Here is a 13455-nt window from a genome sequence, read left to right as displayed (position 1 = left end):
ATATATATATATATATATATATATATATATATATATATATATATATATATATAGTTAAAAAAACAACAGGGGCCGAAGCAATAGCACATCGGTAAGACATTGCTTTGCATGCTGCTGACCTGGGACAAACCTAGGTTCAATTCCCAGCATCTCAGATGGTCTCCTGAACCTGCCAGGAGCCATTTCTGAGTACAGAGCCAGGAGTAACCTTTAAGCACCACCAGGAGTGACCCATAAACCAAAACAAACCAAAACAAACAAACAACAACAGGGACCAAAGCAATAGCACAGTGGTAGGGTGTTTTTGTCTTGAATGCTGCTGACCTCGGATGGACCTGAGTTCGATCCCCAGCATCCCATATGGTCCCCCAAGTCTGCCAGGAGTGATTTCTGAGTGCAGAGTCAGGAGTAAACCCTGAGTGCTGCTGGGTGTGACCCCCAAACCAAAATAAAATAAAATAAAATAAAATAAAATAACAACAACAAAGGGGCCGGAGAGATACCGTAGCCATAAGGCGTTTGTCTTGCATGCAGCCTATTTAGAATGGACAGTGATTTGAATCGACATCCCATATGGTCTCCTGTGCCTGCCAGGAGCAATTTCTAAGTGCAGAGCCAGGAGTAAGCCCTGAGCACTGCTGGGTGTGACCCCAAAAAAACAAACCAAACCTAACCAAAACAAAAAACAACAAAATGCCCTAGCCCTCCTCCACCAGTGTTTATCTGTGTAGGGCTTGGGAGCTGGGGTGAGGGGCAGCTAATGAGGAGGGTACCTGTTTCCTAAGTCCAAATGTCATTTTCTTTGGTCTTTTATCTGCATAGGATTCTAGGTAGTTTCTGGTGTCCTGCTTGAGGCAGGTCCTTTGTTAGGCAGTGCAAGTAGAGATGAGGTCCACTTGTTGCTGTGAGAAGCCAGAAGAAATATCAGAGTAAATTTTGCATAAAAGGTTTGTACATTTTCATCCCAGAAGGGACTGTGGAGCCATCTGCAGGCACTAACTCATCTCCTGCCCACGGGCCTGAGTGCAGAGGTACAATCTCAATCACAGGCCCCATGGAAAGTTCCCCTGAGTCATTCAGGGCCCTGAAGGCACCCACTCCACCTATTCTGAGGCCTACTGGTAAGCACAGGAGATGGGAGCTGTCCAGCAGAGATGGCATACTATCCATCCCCACTCAGCTTCCTACTGAGTGCTCATTTCTAAGATGTGAATGTCCCTGAGGAGGTATCCCTAGGGTGCAGGGGAAGAGGACAGGGTGCTAGCCCTTTCCCTTCCAGTGTCAACTCAGTTTTCTCCTAATCACGTTGTGGTCCTGGTGAACCTTCCCTCCTAGTCAATTCAATCAGCTAGTATATAATAGAGAGAGCCTATAATCCAAGGAAATTGGTTGTGATTTAGAGTGTGAAGAACCCTGAGATCAGAAAGGCCATTGAATAAAAGGAAGCTCTTAGGAACTGCTGAGAGTGGTTGAACTGATCTTGACTTTGATTGCAAGAGGTAGGATCTTTACTCCAGGTAACAAAGGGACTCACTTTCTTATAGCCCAAGGAATACCACATTTAACAAATTCTACTCCATTTATAACTCAAAGTAAAAAGATCGAAGAGTAAAAGCGTGTGTAATTTTGTTTGTTTGTTTTTGGGCCACACCCAGTGGTGCTCAGGGGTTACTCCAGGCTTTGCACTCAAGAATTACTCCTGGCGCTATTTCTGAGCAGACAGCCAGGAGTAACCCCTGAGCACAGCCGGGTGTAACCCAAAAACCAAAAAAAAAAAAAAAAAAAAAAAAGAATTACTCCTGGCAGTGCTCTGGGGACCATATGAGATGCAAGAGATCTAACAGGGATTGGCCTTGTGCAATGCAAATGCCCTACCTGTTGTGCTATTTCTCCTGCTCAGCCCCCAAATTTGAAAGCAAAATTTCCCTGAGATGAGGGTGGCCATATTTAGCAGTATGATGCTCCTTTCTCTGTATTTTTTCTATGATATTTACCATTTTAGGGTTACATATTTTTTATCACTGTTCTGAAACCTATTTTGCTTTCTTTTCCTATTCTATATATATATATTTTTTTTTTAATTTTAATTTTGACCACATTCAGTGGAGCACAGGATTTACATCTGAATTTGCACTCAAGGGTAACTCCTGGCAGGTGTCAGGATATTATACATGGTGCTGAAAATCAAATTCAGGTCAACCGCATAAAGCAAGCTCCCTACATACTCTCCTATTGCTCTGGAACTTTATTTTCTTAATAATTCAGATGTCTTTCCAAATAAAACTATATAATTTAACAAAATTATGCCATAGTTTTAGATAGTTGCTCTATACCACAAATTATTCAACCAATGACCCATTGGCAGGCTTCCATGTTTTGACTTATGCAAGTATTGCTGCAACAAGCAAATCTTTATGTATGTGTCCTTAGACACATGTATGTAAATTTATCTATGTGGCAGATTTTTTTCTTTGGTGGTGAGGGATGGAGGATTGGTCACATGCTTTAATGTTCTGGGGCTATTCCTGGTTCTGTGCTCAGAAGTGACTCCTGACAGTTTCAGGGAACAATATGTGGTGCCAGGAATTCAAACCAGGGTGTGAACACAGCACTATGTACAAGGCAAGTGCCTTATCTCCCACTCTATCAGTCCTCTATGGTAAATTTCTTAAAGTGGAATTTCTTGATCAAAAAGAAACACTTGAAATATTGCTAAAAACTAGAGCCAGAGAGATAGCATGGAGGTAAGGCATTTGCCTTTCATGCAGCAGGTCATTGGTTCGAATTCCAGCATCCCATATGCCCCCCCCCCCCCCGAGCTTGCCAGGAGCAATTTCTGAGTGTGGAGCCAGGAGTAACCCCTGAGCGCTGCTGGGTGTGACCCCAAACCAAATATATATAGATATAGATATAGATATTGGTAAAAACTATCAATAATTTCCCATAAAGGTTGTACAAGCTTATGAACCTACCAAATGACTATGAAACCATCCCTCTCTCTTCAAACTCTTTTTTTTTCTTTTTTTTTTTTGGTTTTTGGGCCACACCCGGCGATGCTCAGGGGTTACTCCTGGCTGTCTGCTCAGAAATAGCTCCTGGCAGGCACGGGGGACCATATGGGACACCAGGATTCGAACCAACCACCTTGGGTCCGGGATCGGCTGCTTGCAAAGCAAACGCCGCTGTGCTATCTCTCCGGGCCCTCTTCAAACTCTTTAAGACATTGAGTATAAATCTTATTATTTTGTTTTTTGTAATGCATGGAGACTATTCCAGGCTCTATGCTCAAAGGTCCTTTCTGATGGTGTTTGGGGAACCATGTGGTAGGTTAACCCAGGACTACTGCATGCAAAGTACCCCTGAACCCAGTGAGCCATCTCTCCAATCCAAATACCAAAATGAGTGCTTCCATCTTCAGCTACTCATTGTATTTGAAATTGTTACTTTTTTTTTTTTTTTGGTTTTTCGGGCCACACCCGTTTGATGCTCAGGGGTTACTCCTGGCTAAGCGCTCAGAAATTGCCCCTGGCTTGTGGGGACCATATGGGACGCCGGGGGATTGAACCGCTGTCCTTCCTTGGCTAGCGCTTGCAAGGCAGACACCTTACCTCTAGTGCCACCTTCCTGGCCCCATGTTACTTTCTATATGCCTCCCTACCTTAAAATTAGTTTTCTTTTCTTATTGTAAAAGTAATAAAACCAGAGACTGGAGTAATAGCATAGCTGGTAGGGTGTTTGCCTTGCATATGGCCAACCCAGGTTCGATCCTAAGCATTCCAGGTTCGATCCTAAGCATTCCATCTGGTTTACTGAACCTACAAGGAGTAACTTTTGAGTGCAGAACCAGGAGTAACCCCTGAGCACTGCTGGGAGTGGCCCCAAAACGAAGCAAAACAAAAAGTAATAAAACCAGTAGTTAAAAAAACAAAGCAACGTGCTCGCTTCGGCAGCACATATACTAAAATTGGAACGATACAGAGAAGATTAGCATGGCCCCTGCGCAAGGATGACACGCAAATTCGTGAAGCGTTCCATATTTAAAAAAAAAAAACAACCACAAAGCAAAACAACAACAACAAAAAAAACATGGAAACAGGTATTTCTATCTTCAGCTGCTTTATTTCTTCAGTAAGCAGTACACCCATTCTACCCAAAAGGACTATGGGAAAACTGTGTTATCACTTCAGACTCTTATTCTGATTTAAAAAATATTTTTAACTTTCAATTTTTTTAAATTTAACTTTTGACATAATATATTTTATATTCTTCATGTTTTATACCTTTGGATTATATTTAAAAAGCATTCCTCTGGGTGCCGATGAGGTGGCCCTAGAGGTAAGGTGTCTGCCTTGCAAGCGTTAGCCAAGGAAGGACCGCGGTTCGATCCCCCGGCATCCCATATGGTCGCCCCAAGCCAGGGGCGATTTCTGAGTGCTTAGCCAGGAGTAACCCCTGAGCATCAAATGGGAGTGGCCCACAAAAACAAAAACAAACAAAAACAAAGAAAAAATAAATAAAAAGCATTCCTCTGGTGCCAGAGCAATAGGACAGTGGCTTTGCACATGGTCATCCTGGTTTCTGTTTTGTTTTGTTTTGTTTTTTTCTGTTACCCCTGGCTTGGGGGTACCATGTGGGACGCCGGGGGATCGAATAGAGGTCCTTCCTTGGCTAGCGCTTGCAAGGCAGGCACCTTACCTCTAACACCACCTGACTGGCCTGGTCATCCTGGTTTTAATCTCCTGCATTCCATAATGTCCCCAGAGCCCACCAGGAGTGATTCCCAAGTATTGCTGGTGTAGCCCCCTCAAAAAAAAAAAAAAGGAAAAAGAAGACAATGTATAATGATAAGGTAGGAATGAGTATGAACCTATATTTTATTCTGCCACATTTAAAATTGATTTATTATACTTATATCTTCATTGGTTCCAGCGTAAATCTATTCATAGACTGAGTTAGGGATCAAGCTATTTGTATTCTCTCTTCCCTCAAGGGCTACTCCCAAACACTAGTCAGCACCATCTCCATGATTTGAAATAGTCCTTCTTTTATTCACTGCTTTTGCTCTTTTTCCTTGTCTATTTCAGCAAAAGTTTTGCACTAAGTTAAATATAACCTAGACTTTAATTTTAGTAAATATTTCATAATGACATTTGAAGACATTTCTTGGTTAAACTCCTAGAAAAATTCTATAATAGTTTGAAATTTTTTTTCATAAATTTACTAATGTGAATAACCTAAAAAGTGAATAACCTACCTGGAATTAAACTAAATGTATATATTAACTTAGAAAATTAACTTATTCTTCCATTGTTGTATACGGCATAATTTTTTATTTGTTGAAAGATTTATATTATTTAATATCTTTTTTCTTTTTTTTTTTTTTTTTTTTTGGTTTTTGGGCCACACCTGGTGATGTTCAGGGGTTACTCCTGGCTATGTGTTCAGAAATCGCTCCTGATTTGGGAGACCATAAGGGACCCTGGGAATCGAACCACAGTTCATCCTGGGTCAGCCGTATGCAAGGCAAAAGCCCTACAGCTGTGCTATCACTCTGGACCCTTGTTTTCATTATTAAATATGACACAAGTTGTTTAACTAGATTTTCAATTTTTTGTTGCTATTATGTTAATGTTTTTGTTTTTGCTTTTTTTGGGCCACAGTGACACTCAGGGGTTACTCCTGGCTATGCACTCAGAAATCACTCCTGGCTTGGGGGACCATATGGAATGCTGGGGATGTAATCACGGTCCGTCCTAGGTTAGCATGTGCAAGGCAAGCACACCCTACCGCTTGTACCACTGCTTCGGCCCCTTATATTAATATTTTTGCTACTATTTCTTTTTTCTATATTTTTGTTTATTTTTGGGGGGCCACACCCAGTGACACGCAGGGATTATTCCTAGTTATGTGCTCAGAAATCTCTCCTGGCTTGAGGGACCATATGGGATGCCAGGGGATCGACCCTCAGTCTGTCCTAGGTTAGTGTGGCAAGGCAGACGCCTTACTGCTCCACGCCACTTCTCCAGCCCCTTGCTACAATTTCTAACTGTAAAAAATTATTTTTTTAAATATATCTTTATTTAATCACCTTGATTACAAACATAATTATAGTTGGGTTTTGCTCATATAATCAACACTCACTTTCACCAGTGCAACATTCCCATCACCAATGCCCTAAATTACTCTCCTTTCCAACTCCCCAATGTAAAAATTTCTGTAATTTATGACTAATATATAAAGAAAATATATATTATAATATATGCACATTACTAAACAGATATGTCTAATCATATTAGTCAGCTTTAAATTTTTCTTTCAAGTTGATAATATATAATCTGAAAATAATATTTAGGTCATAAATACTTTAAATTTTTTTTATAATTTTGAACATGCTATATACAACTTTCAGAATAATATTTGATGTTTTGTCCTTACAACTGGCACCTTTAAGGAGAAAATACCTGGTTCAGCGTTCTTACTCCATGCCTTATGGAGCTCGTAGGTTTAATTCCTAAAACCTGAGATAGGCCCTGTTAGTAGCATAGATAACACTGAGGCACTTTTTCCCAGTGTATCATTCTGAATACTTTGGTAATTAGTCATTAAATATAACTTAATATCAGTTCTGGAGAGATAGTTCAATGGACAGAACACATGCTTTATAAGTGAGAGGTCCAGGTTTGATGTCTCAGAGGTGTTCAGGGGACCATAAGTGGTGCCAATGATTCAAGTGGAGTCAGCTGTGTGCAAGGTAAGTGCTTTAACCCCTGTACTGTCTCAATGGCCAACATACATTGTTTTTATATTGATAGTATTGCTTAATTAAAGATTTTAAAAATATTAATTTAGAGTTAATATAAAAATGTCTTTACAGCATCTGTTTTTGTTTATGGTAAAATATAAAAAAAGCATTTGTCTGAAGGCATCAGAGAACTATCAAAATAGTATCTCATATGAAGGAGGATGTGAGGGGTTAGAAAGAGGTAGAAAATTCCTTGGTTAAAATTGGCACTCTAGGGGCCGGGAAGGTGGCGCTAGAGCTAAGGTGTCTGCCTTAAAAGCGCTAGCTTAGGACGGACCTCGGTTCGATCCCCCGGCGTCCCATATGGTCTCCCCAAGCCAGGGGCGATTTCTGAGCTCATAGCCAGGAGTAACCCCTGAGCGTCAAACGGGTGTGGCCCAAAAACCAAAAAAAAAAAAAAAATTGGCACTCTATGCCTTTTTCCTCTGGAGACATCTTTCAGTAACACAAAGTAGAGGCTAAGACATTGAACAAGAAGCAGCGACTAGGAGACCGAGAAGCTCATTACCTCACTTGATAGATTAACAAGGCTAGAGAAAAGAGTAATGAAGTTCAAGACTCTAGGTCAACACTCCAGACTTTCCACTGGTTCTGGTATATTTTAACTTGTTGTCTGGGCTAGTCCACAACATCAGATATTTGACCAACAATTAATATAGGTGGGGTTTTTTTGTGAGATTTTTATTTAAATGTGTAGAGTTCTGTTTATTTATTTGGAGGCCACATTCAGAGGTGCTCAGGCCTTACTCCTGATGGATCTCAGGGCACCATATTGGGTGCTGGAGATTGGACATGGTTCAACTGCATTGCAAGGCAAGTACCTTCCCTGCTATATATCATGTTTCTAGTCCAAAATCAGTAGGCTTTTGAGTAAATAAGATTACGTTCATAACTTGGATGGGTCTTATCCAACCAGTTGAAAGCTGCAATCTTCCTGGAAGAGGCAATTCTGCCAATCAACTGCTGTTTTTGATTGTTTTGGGGCCATACCCAACTGTACTCAGAACTTACTTCTAGCTCTGCACTCAGCAATGACTCCTGGAAAGCTCAGGAACAGATATGGAGATGAAAGGGATTGAACCTAGGTTAGATTCATTGGAGGCTTTACTGCTTTTAGATTTAAATTGGAACTCTTTCTTGAGTCTCCAGTCAATTAGCTGTAAACACACATACACACACACACACACACATATCATATCACACTTCTCCTGGTTTCCAGTTGAAGTCTTTGCAGCTGAGTAAAGAAAGGAACTTGCTGAGGTGACATAGTCATTAATGAAGAAGCCATGAATCCTTCCCAGGTCTGTCTAGCACTGCTTGTAAACACAATATCATACTCTCCCCAGTGCTCAGGGAGAAATACACTTGCAACTTGATGTCAGCTGAGAACTAGAAACATCTGTTGTATTCATTGTGAGGAGGGTTCCCTAGCAATGTCCAGGTTCCCCAGGGAGTTCTGGGCTACTCCTGGTAGTGCTTTGGAGCCAGAGTCGTAGGGGAAAAAAGACTTGGGGTATTGCACATGCAAAGCTTGTGCTCCACTCTTTGAGTTTCTCTCTGCCCCTCCTGTATTGTTCAGAAGGCAAGGTTGTCCATAATTATGTGACACAAATGTTTATAGTAAGTCTCAATTTCCAATTGTTGCTGTAAGTGGAGGTTATATCTTTCCAACATTTTGTTTAGAACTCTTGATAAAACTTTAATTAAAAATTAAACTGTATGGGGCCAGAGAGATAGCATGAAGGTAAGGCACTTGCCTTGCATGCAGATGGTCAGTGGTTCAAATCCCGGCGTCCCATATGGTCCCCTGAACCTGCCAGGAGTGATTTCTGAACATAAAGCCAGGAGTAACCCCTGAGTGCCACTGTTTGTGCCTCCCCGCCTAAAAAGAAAGAATGCAGAAATATAATGCCTGTCTCAAACACAGGCAGGGCAGTGGAAACAGATAAATAAATGGAGTTACATAAAACTGAGAAGCTTCTGCTCTTCAAAGAAAACAGTAACCAGGGTAAAAAGGTCACCTATGGAATGGGAGAAATTATTCACTCAATACCCATCAGATAAGGAGCTAATATCCAAGATATACAAGGTACTAACTAGCGTTACAGCTCTTTTAGAATTTGTCCAGCAGGCCTTCTGGTGGAGACCAGACCCCTACTTCTACTGTACCCAATGACAGGCTAAGCTTATTTCTCGCTAATAATCCAGCGTTGGTTGCAAGCTACTGTACACTTATAACATCTCAGCCTTTGAATGTGCTCATGGAGCTGGGGAGGGCCTGAAGCGCTTCCGGCCTGGGCTGATGCTGCTTCCCTTCCGCTTCCCCTGCCGGTCTGCATGAGCTTTTTTTTTTTCTTCCTGAGCCATTTCGTTTTCTAGGGTTCATCCCTGCACCTGCATTGGGAAGTGCAGTGCCAGTTTTTGTTACCCCCATGACGTCTGCCGCGGCCCCTGCTGCGGCCCTGAGCGCTGAGCAGGCCAAGGTGGTCCTGGCCAAGGTGATCGAGGCCTTCTCGGCCCCGGAGAACTCTGTGTGAATGGACGAGGCCCGAGACAAAGCATGCAACGACATGGGCAAGATGCTGCAGTTCGTGCTGCCTGTGGCCACGCAGATCCAGCAGGAGGTTTTCAAAGCCTATGGCTTCAGTTGCGACGGGGAAGGTGTCCTTAAGTTTGCCCGCTTGGTGAAGTCGTATGAAGCCCAGGACCCCGAGATTGCCAGCCTGGCGGGCAAGCTGAAGGTCCTGTTCCTGCTGCCCATGACACTGCCACCCCATGGGCCTACTTCGGGGGGCAGCAGCATAGCTGCTGGGGCTGGCAGTCACCCCATAAATGGAAGAGGAGCCCGGGCTATGCTCAAGGATAATAAACGTGCCTGCCTGTGGGGGGAAGATATACAAGGTACTAACAGAACTTAAAAATAAAAATAAAAAAAATCTAACCCCATCAAAAATGGGGAAAAGAAATGAATAAACATTGCCTCAAAGAAGAAATACAGTTGGCCAAAAGGCACATGAAAATGCTCCCCACCACTAATCATCGGGGAGATGCAAATCAAAACAACAATGAGGTATCATCTCATACCATAGAGCCTGGTACACATCATAAAGAAAAAGAACAACCACTGCTGGCGTGGATGTGGGGAGAAAGAAACTTTCATTCACTGCTGGTGGGAATGCTGTCTAGTCCAGCCTTTTGGGAAAACAATATGGATATTCCTTAAAAAAATGAACATTGAGCTCCCATATGATCCAGTAATAGTACTCCTAGGGATATACTCTAGGAACACAAAAACACAATACAATGATGCTCTCTGCACTCTTACGTTTATAGCAGCACTATCTATTATAGGCAAATCTGGAAGCAACCCAGGTGCCAAAAACATATGAGTGGCTAAAGAAACGGTGGGACATCTATACAATAAAATACTATTCTGCTATTAGAAAAAACAAAGTCATAAAGTTTGCTTATACATGGATGGACTTGGAGACTATTATGTTGAGTAAAATAACTCAGAGAGAGAGAGAAAGAGAGAGATAAGTACATAATAGTTACACTTATATGTGGGATTTAAGAAAATAAAAGACAGTATTATAATAACATCCAGAGACACTAGAGATTAAGGCTGGAAGGACCAGCCCATGATAAGCTTATCACAAAGAGTGCTAAGTGCACTTAGAGGTTAGAGAAATAACTATAGCAACAGCCACCATGGCAATAATAAAGAGAGAAATACAATGCCTATCTTCAAGACAGGTGGGGGTGGGGGTAGATAAAGGGTGGCAGGAAAGTTGCACTGGTGAAGGGTGTGTGTGCATTTTATGGCTAAAACCCAATTACTAACATGTTTGTAACCATGGTGCTTAAAGAAATTACTTAAAAAAATTTTTTTTTTTGTTTCTTTGGGCCACACCCGGTGGTGCTCAGGGTTACTCCTGGCTGTCTGCTCAGAAATAGCTCCTGGCAGGCAGAGGGGACCATAGGGAACATCGGGATTCGAACCAACCACCTTAAGTCCTGGATCGGCTGCTTGCAAGGCAAACACCGCTGTGCTATCTCTCCAGCCCCTAAAAATATTTTTTATTAAGAAAATAAACCGGGGGCCCGGAGAGATAGTACAGCGGCGTTTGCCTTGCAAGCAGCCGATCCAGGACCAAAGGTGGTTGGTTCGAATCCCAGTGTCCCATATGGTCCCCCGTGCCTGCCAGGAGCTATTTCTGAGCAGACAGCCAGGAGTAACCCCTGAGCATCGCCAGGTGTGACCCAAAAACAAAAAAAAAAAAAGAAAAGAAAAGAAAAGAAACCACTGAAGTTGGAAAAAAAATAAATATAAAAGAAAAAAACAAGAATATATCAGCAGAATAAAATCAAATTATTGGGCAGCCAAAATAATTTTTTTTTTTTTTTGGTTTTTGGGTCACACCTGGCAGTGCTCAGGGGTTATTCCTGGCTCCAGGCTCAGAAATTGCTCCTGGCAGGCACAGGGGACCATATGGGGCGCCGGGATTCGAACCGATGACCTCCTGCATGAAAGGCAAACGCCTTACCTCCATGCTATCTCTCCGGCCCCAGCCAAAATAATTTTTAACAAGGCAAACAAAGACGTTTGGAAAAGACTCTGGGTAAGATCACTCAGAAGTCAGAGATATGAGCCTTGTATGTGCAAGGTCCTGACTTCCATCCTCAGCACCACATGGTCATCTAGGTACAGTTGGTGTAGTGATGAAGGCCCCTGACAGCCCTGGGCCTGAGAAGAGCCACACTACTGGTCTCCCTGGCATAAAACCATCTGATTTGGTAGACTGAATCTCACAGGGAGTGGCCCTGGGGTCCCTTGAGTACTGCTTGAGAAACCTCACCCTCCCAAGGAAAGGAGCTGTAAAAAAACCAAAATAGGAAAAAGACATCCGGACACTTATAAAAAGCATTTAAATACATTTTTCACTGCCTTAAAAATACTTGACTTCAATAACACCTTCTGGTGAGAATCAAGTCTGGCAACAAAGGCAAACTCCGGAAGAGATTTCTGAGTCCTTATTTTGGAAAGTGAATCTGTGGGGAACCAAATGATGAATAATACCTGGGAAGTTCCCTTCCTCCAGGACTCATGAAACATGGTAATTGCCTCCCCATTACCCAATTTTTCTTTTTATAACTATGTTTGTCCCACAACTACAGAGTTTGGTGGGAATAAGTAGGAAGCCAGACTTATTGGGGGAGTGGATGGGCAGGCACCCAGGAAGGGCAGCTGGAGTGCAGGGTCTGCCATTTGTCCAGCAATGCATAATTGGGGATATATTTGACTGCACAACCATCTGGGATGAGCCACTTTTCAACGACTGTGTCTTCAGACTCCTTCCCATTAATCATGGCAAAGCCTTACTTCTTGAAGTTGTGGATCATCATCTGGCAACCAGAGACCTTAAAGTTGGCGTGGCACAGAGCCTTAATCACATTCCTTGCTGTACAGTTTGGTGCATATGAACATGATGACTTGGTCAATGTGAACTTGATCACAAGCTCTGAAGCTTCCCAGAGGCACCCCCATACCTGTCTGGAGCCTAAGATTTAAGACAGTATGAAGACAGAATGTCCACCACAAAAGATTGTTTCCAGTGTTCCTTAAAGCTGCCTATGCAAGTCACAGGCTATGGATAGTGTCAAAGGACTGCTGTCTGCAGCCTCTGTTATCCTAAGTCCTCCCCAACTTCCAAATTTTCCAGTACTTTTTTTTTTTGCTGTCATGTGATGATTCAGGGGGTCACATGAATGCTTGGTTGTGGTGCTTACTAGGAGTCACGTATGTAGCTGTGGTGTTCACTCCAGAGCATTTCTGGGATTATGCACTTTTTGTTCTGTTTTGTTTGGGGGCCATACTTGGTGGTGCTCAGAGATTACTCCTGACTCTGTGCTCAAAGATCACTCGAAGTGGTGCTCAGGGGACCACTGGTGGTTCTTGAGAACTAAACCCAGGTTGGCGACATGCCAGCAAGCACTTTATGAGATGTACTATCTCTGTGGCCCCAAGACCTTGAACACTTACAGTGGTGCATGCACAAACACACCTTCTGAGAAGCGGCCACTCTTAGCTGTGATGCTTGAATATGTTGTAGTTGTAGTGGCCACTGGGGATTGCTGTGGTGCTCACGTGTGTTCACTGTGGTAGCACTCCTGGCTGTGGTGTTTCTTGAGAAACTACACACTTGTGGAATTCACACACACCTGGACTATGTGTGACCATATGGACTTGTTCAGAATGCCTTAAACTTTTCCATTCCCATTCACAACCTTTTTTTTTTTCCCTAAAGAAATGCAAATGCTGCCAGAAGCACCTTGGATTCATTACATGGTTGACTTTCAGTTAATTTTTGGTTGTTGTGCTTTCAGAAACTTTGCTGTTGCCAAACTTTTTGTGGTCCTCAGATTTGGTTATGTAATACCTACCGACCTACCATTTGAGAGGCTCCGGGCCCTGGTCAATGCATGTGGTGGTACCGTAAAATTCGCAGAGTAGTGCTGCATCTGCAAAGTTAGCACTTTTGTCACTGAATCACTGCCTTATCCCTCACGCCCCTAATCACCTTAATTTTCATAAATATGAGGCCCGTCTCTGACCTAGAGCCATATTATGGTTCTCCAATCAGGCCATTTAA

General features: G+C 42.6%; 2 non-coding genes across 2 annotated transcripts; both read left to right on the top strand.

The window, feature by feature from the left end:
- The first annotated feature begins 3934 nt into the window (after positions 1–3934).
- LOC126025024 (U6 spliceosomal RNA) lies at positions 3935–4041 on the top strand. Its single transcript, XR_007501075.1, has one exon. It is a non-coding gene; the product is annotated as a U6 spliceosomal RNA (small nuclear RNA).
- Positions 4042–8899: 4858 nt separating this feature from the next.
- LOC126025357 (U7 small nuclear RNA) lies at positions 8900–8958 on the top strand. Its single transcript, XR_007501367.1, has one exon. It is a non-coding gene; the product is annotated as a U7 small nuclear RNA (small nuclear RNA).
- The last annotated feature ends 4497 nt before the right edge of the window (positions 8959–13455 follow it).

This window comes from Suncus etruscus, chromosome 12 (assembly GCF_024139225.1).
Source record: "Suncus etruscus isolate mSunEtr1 chromosome 12, mSunEtr1.pri.cur, whole genome shotgun sequence".
Lineage (NCBI taxonomy): Eukaryota > Metazoa > Chordata > Mammalia > Eulipotyphla > Soricidae > Suncus > Suncus etruscus.
Note: the sequence above shows the minus strand (reverse complement) of the source record. Positions and strands in the feature narration are given on the sequence as shown.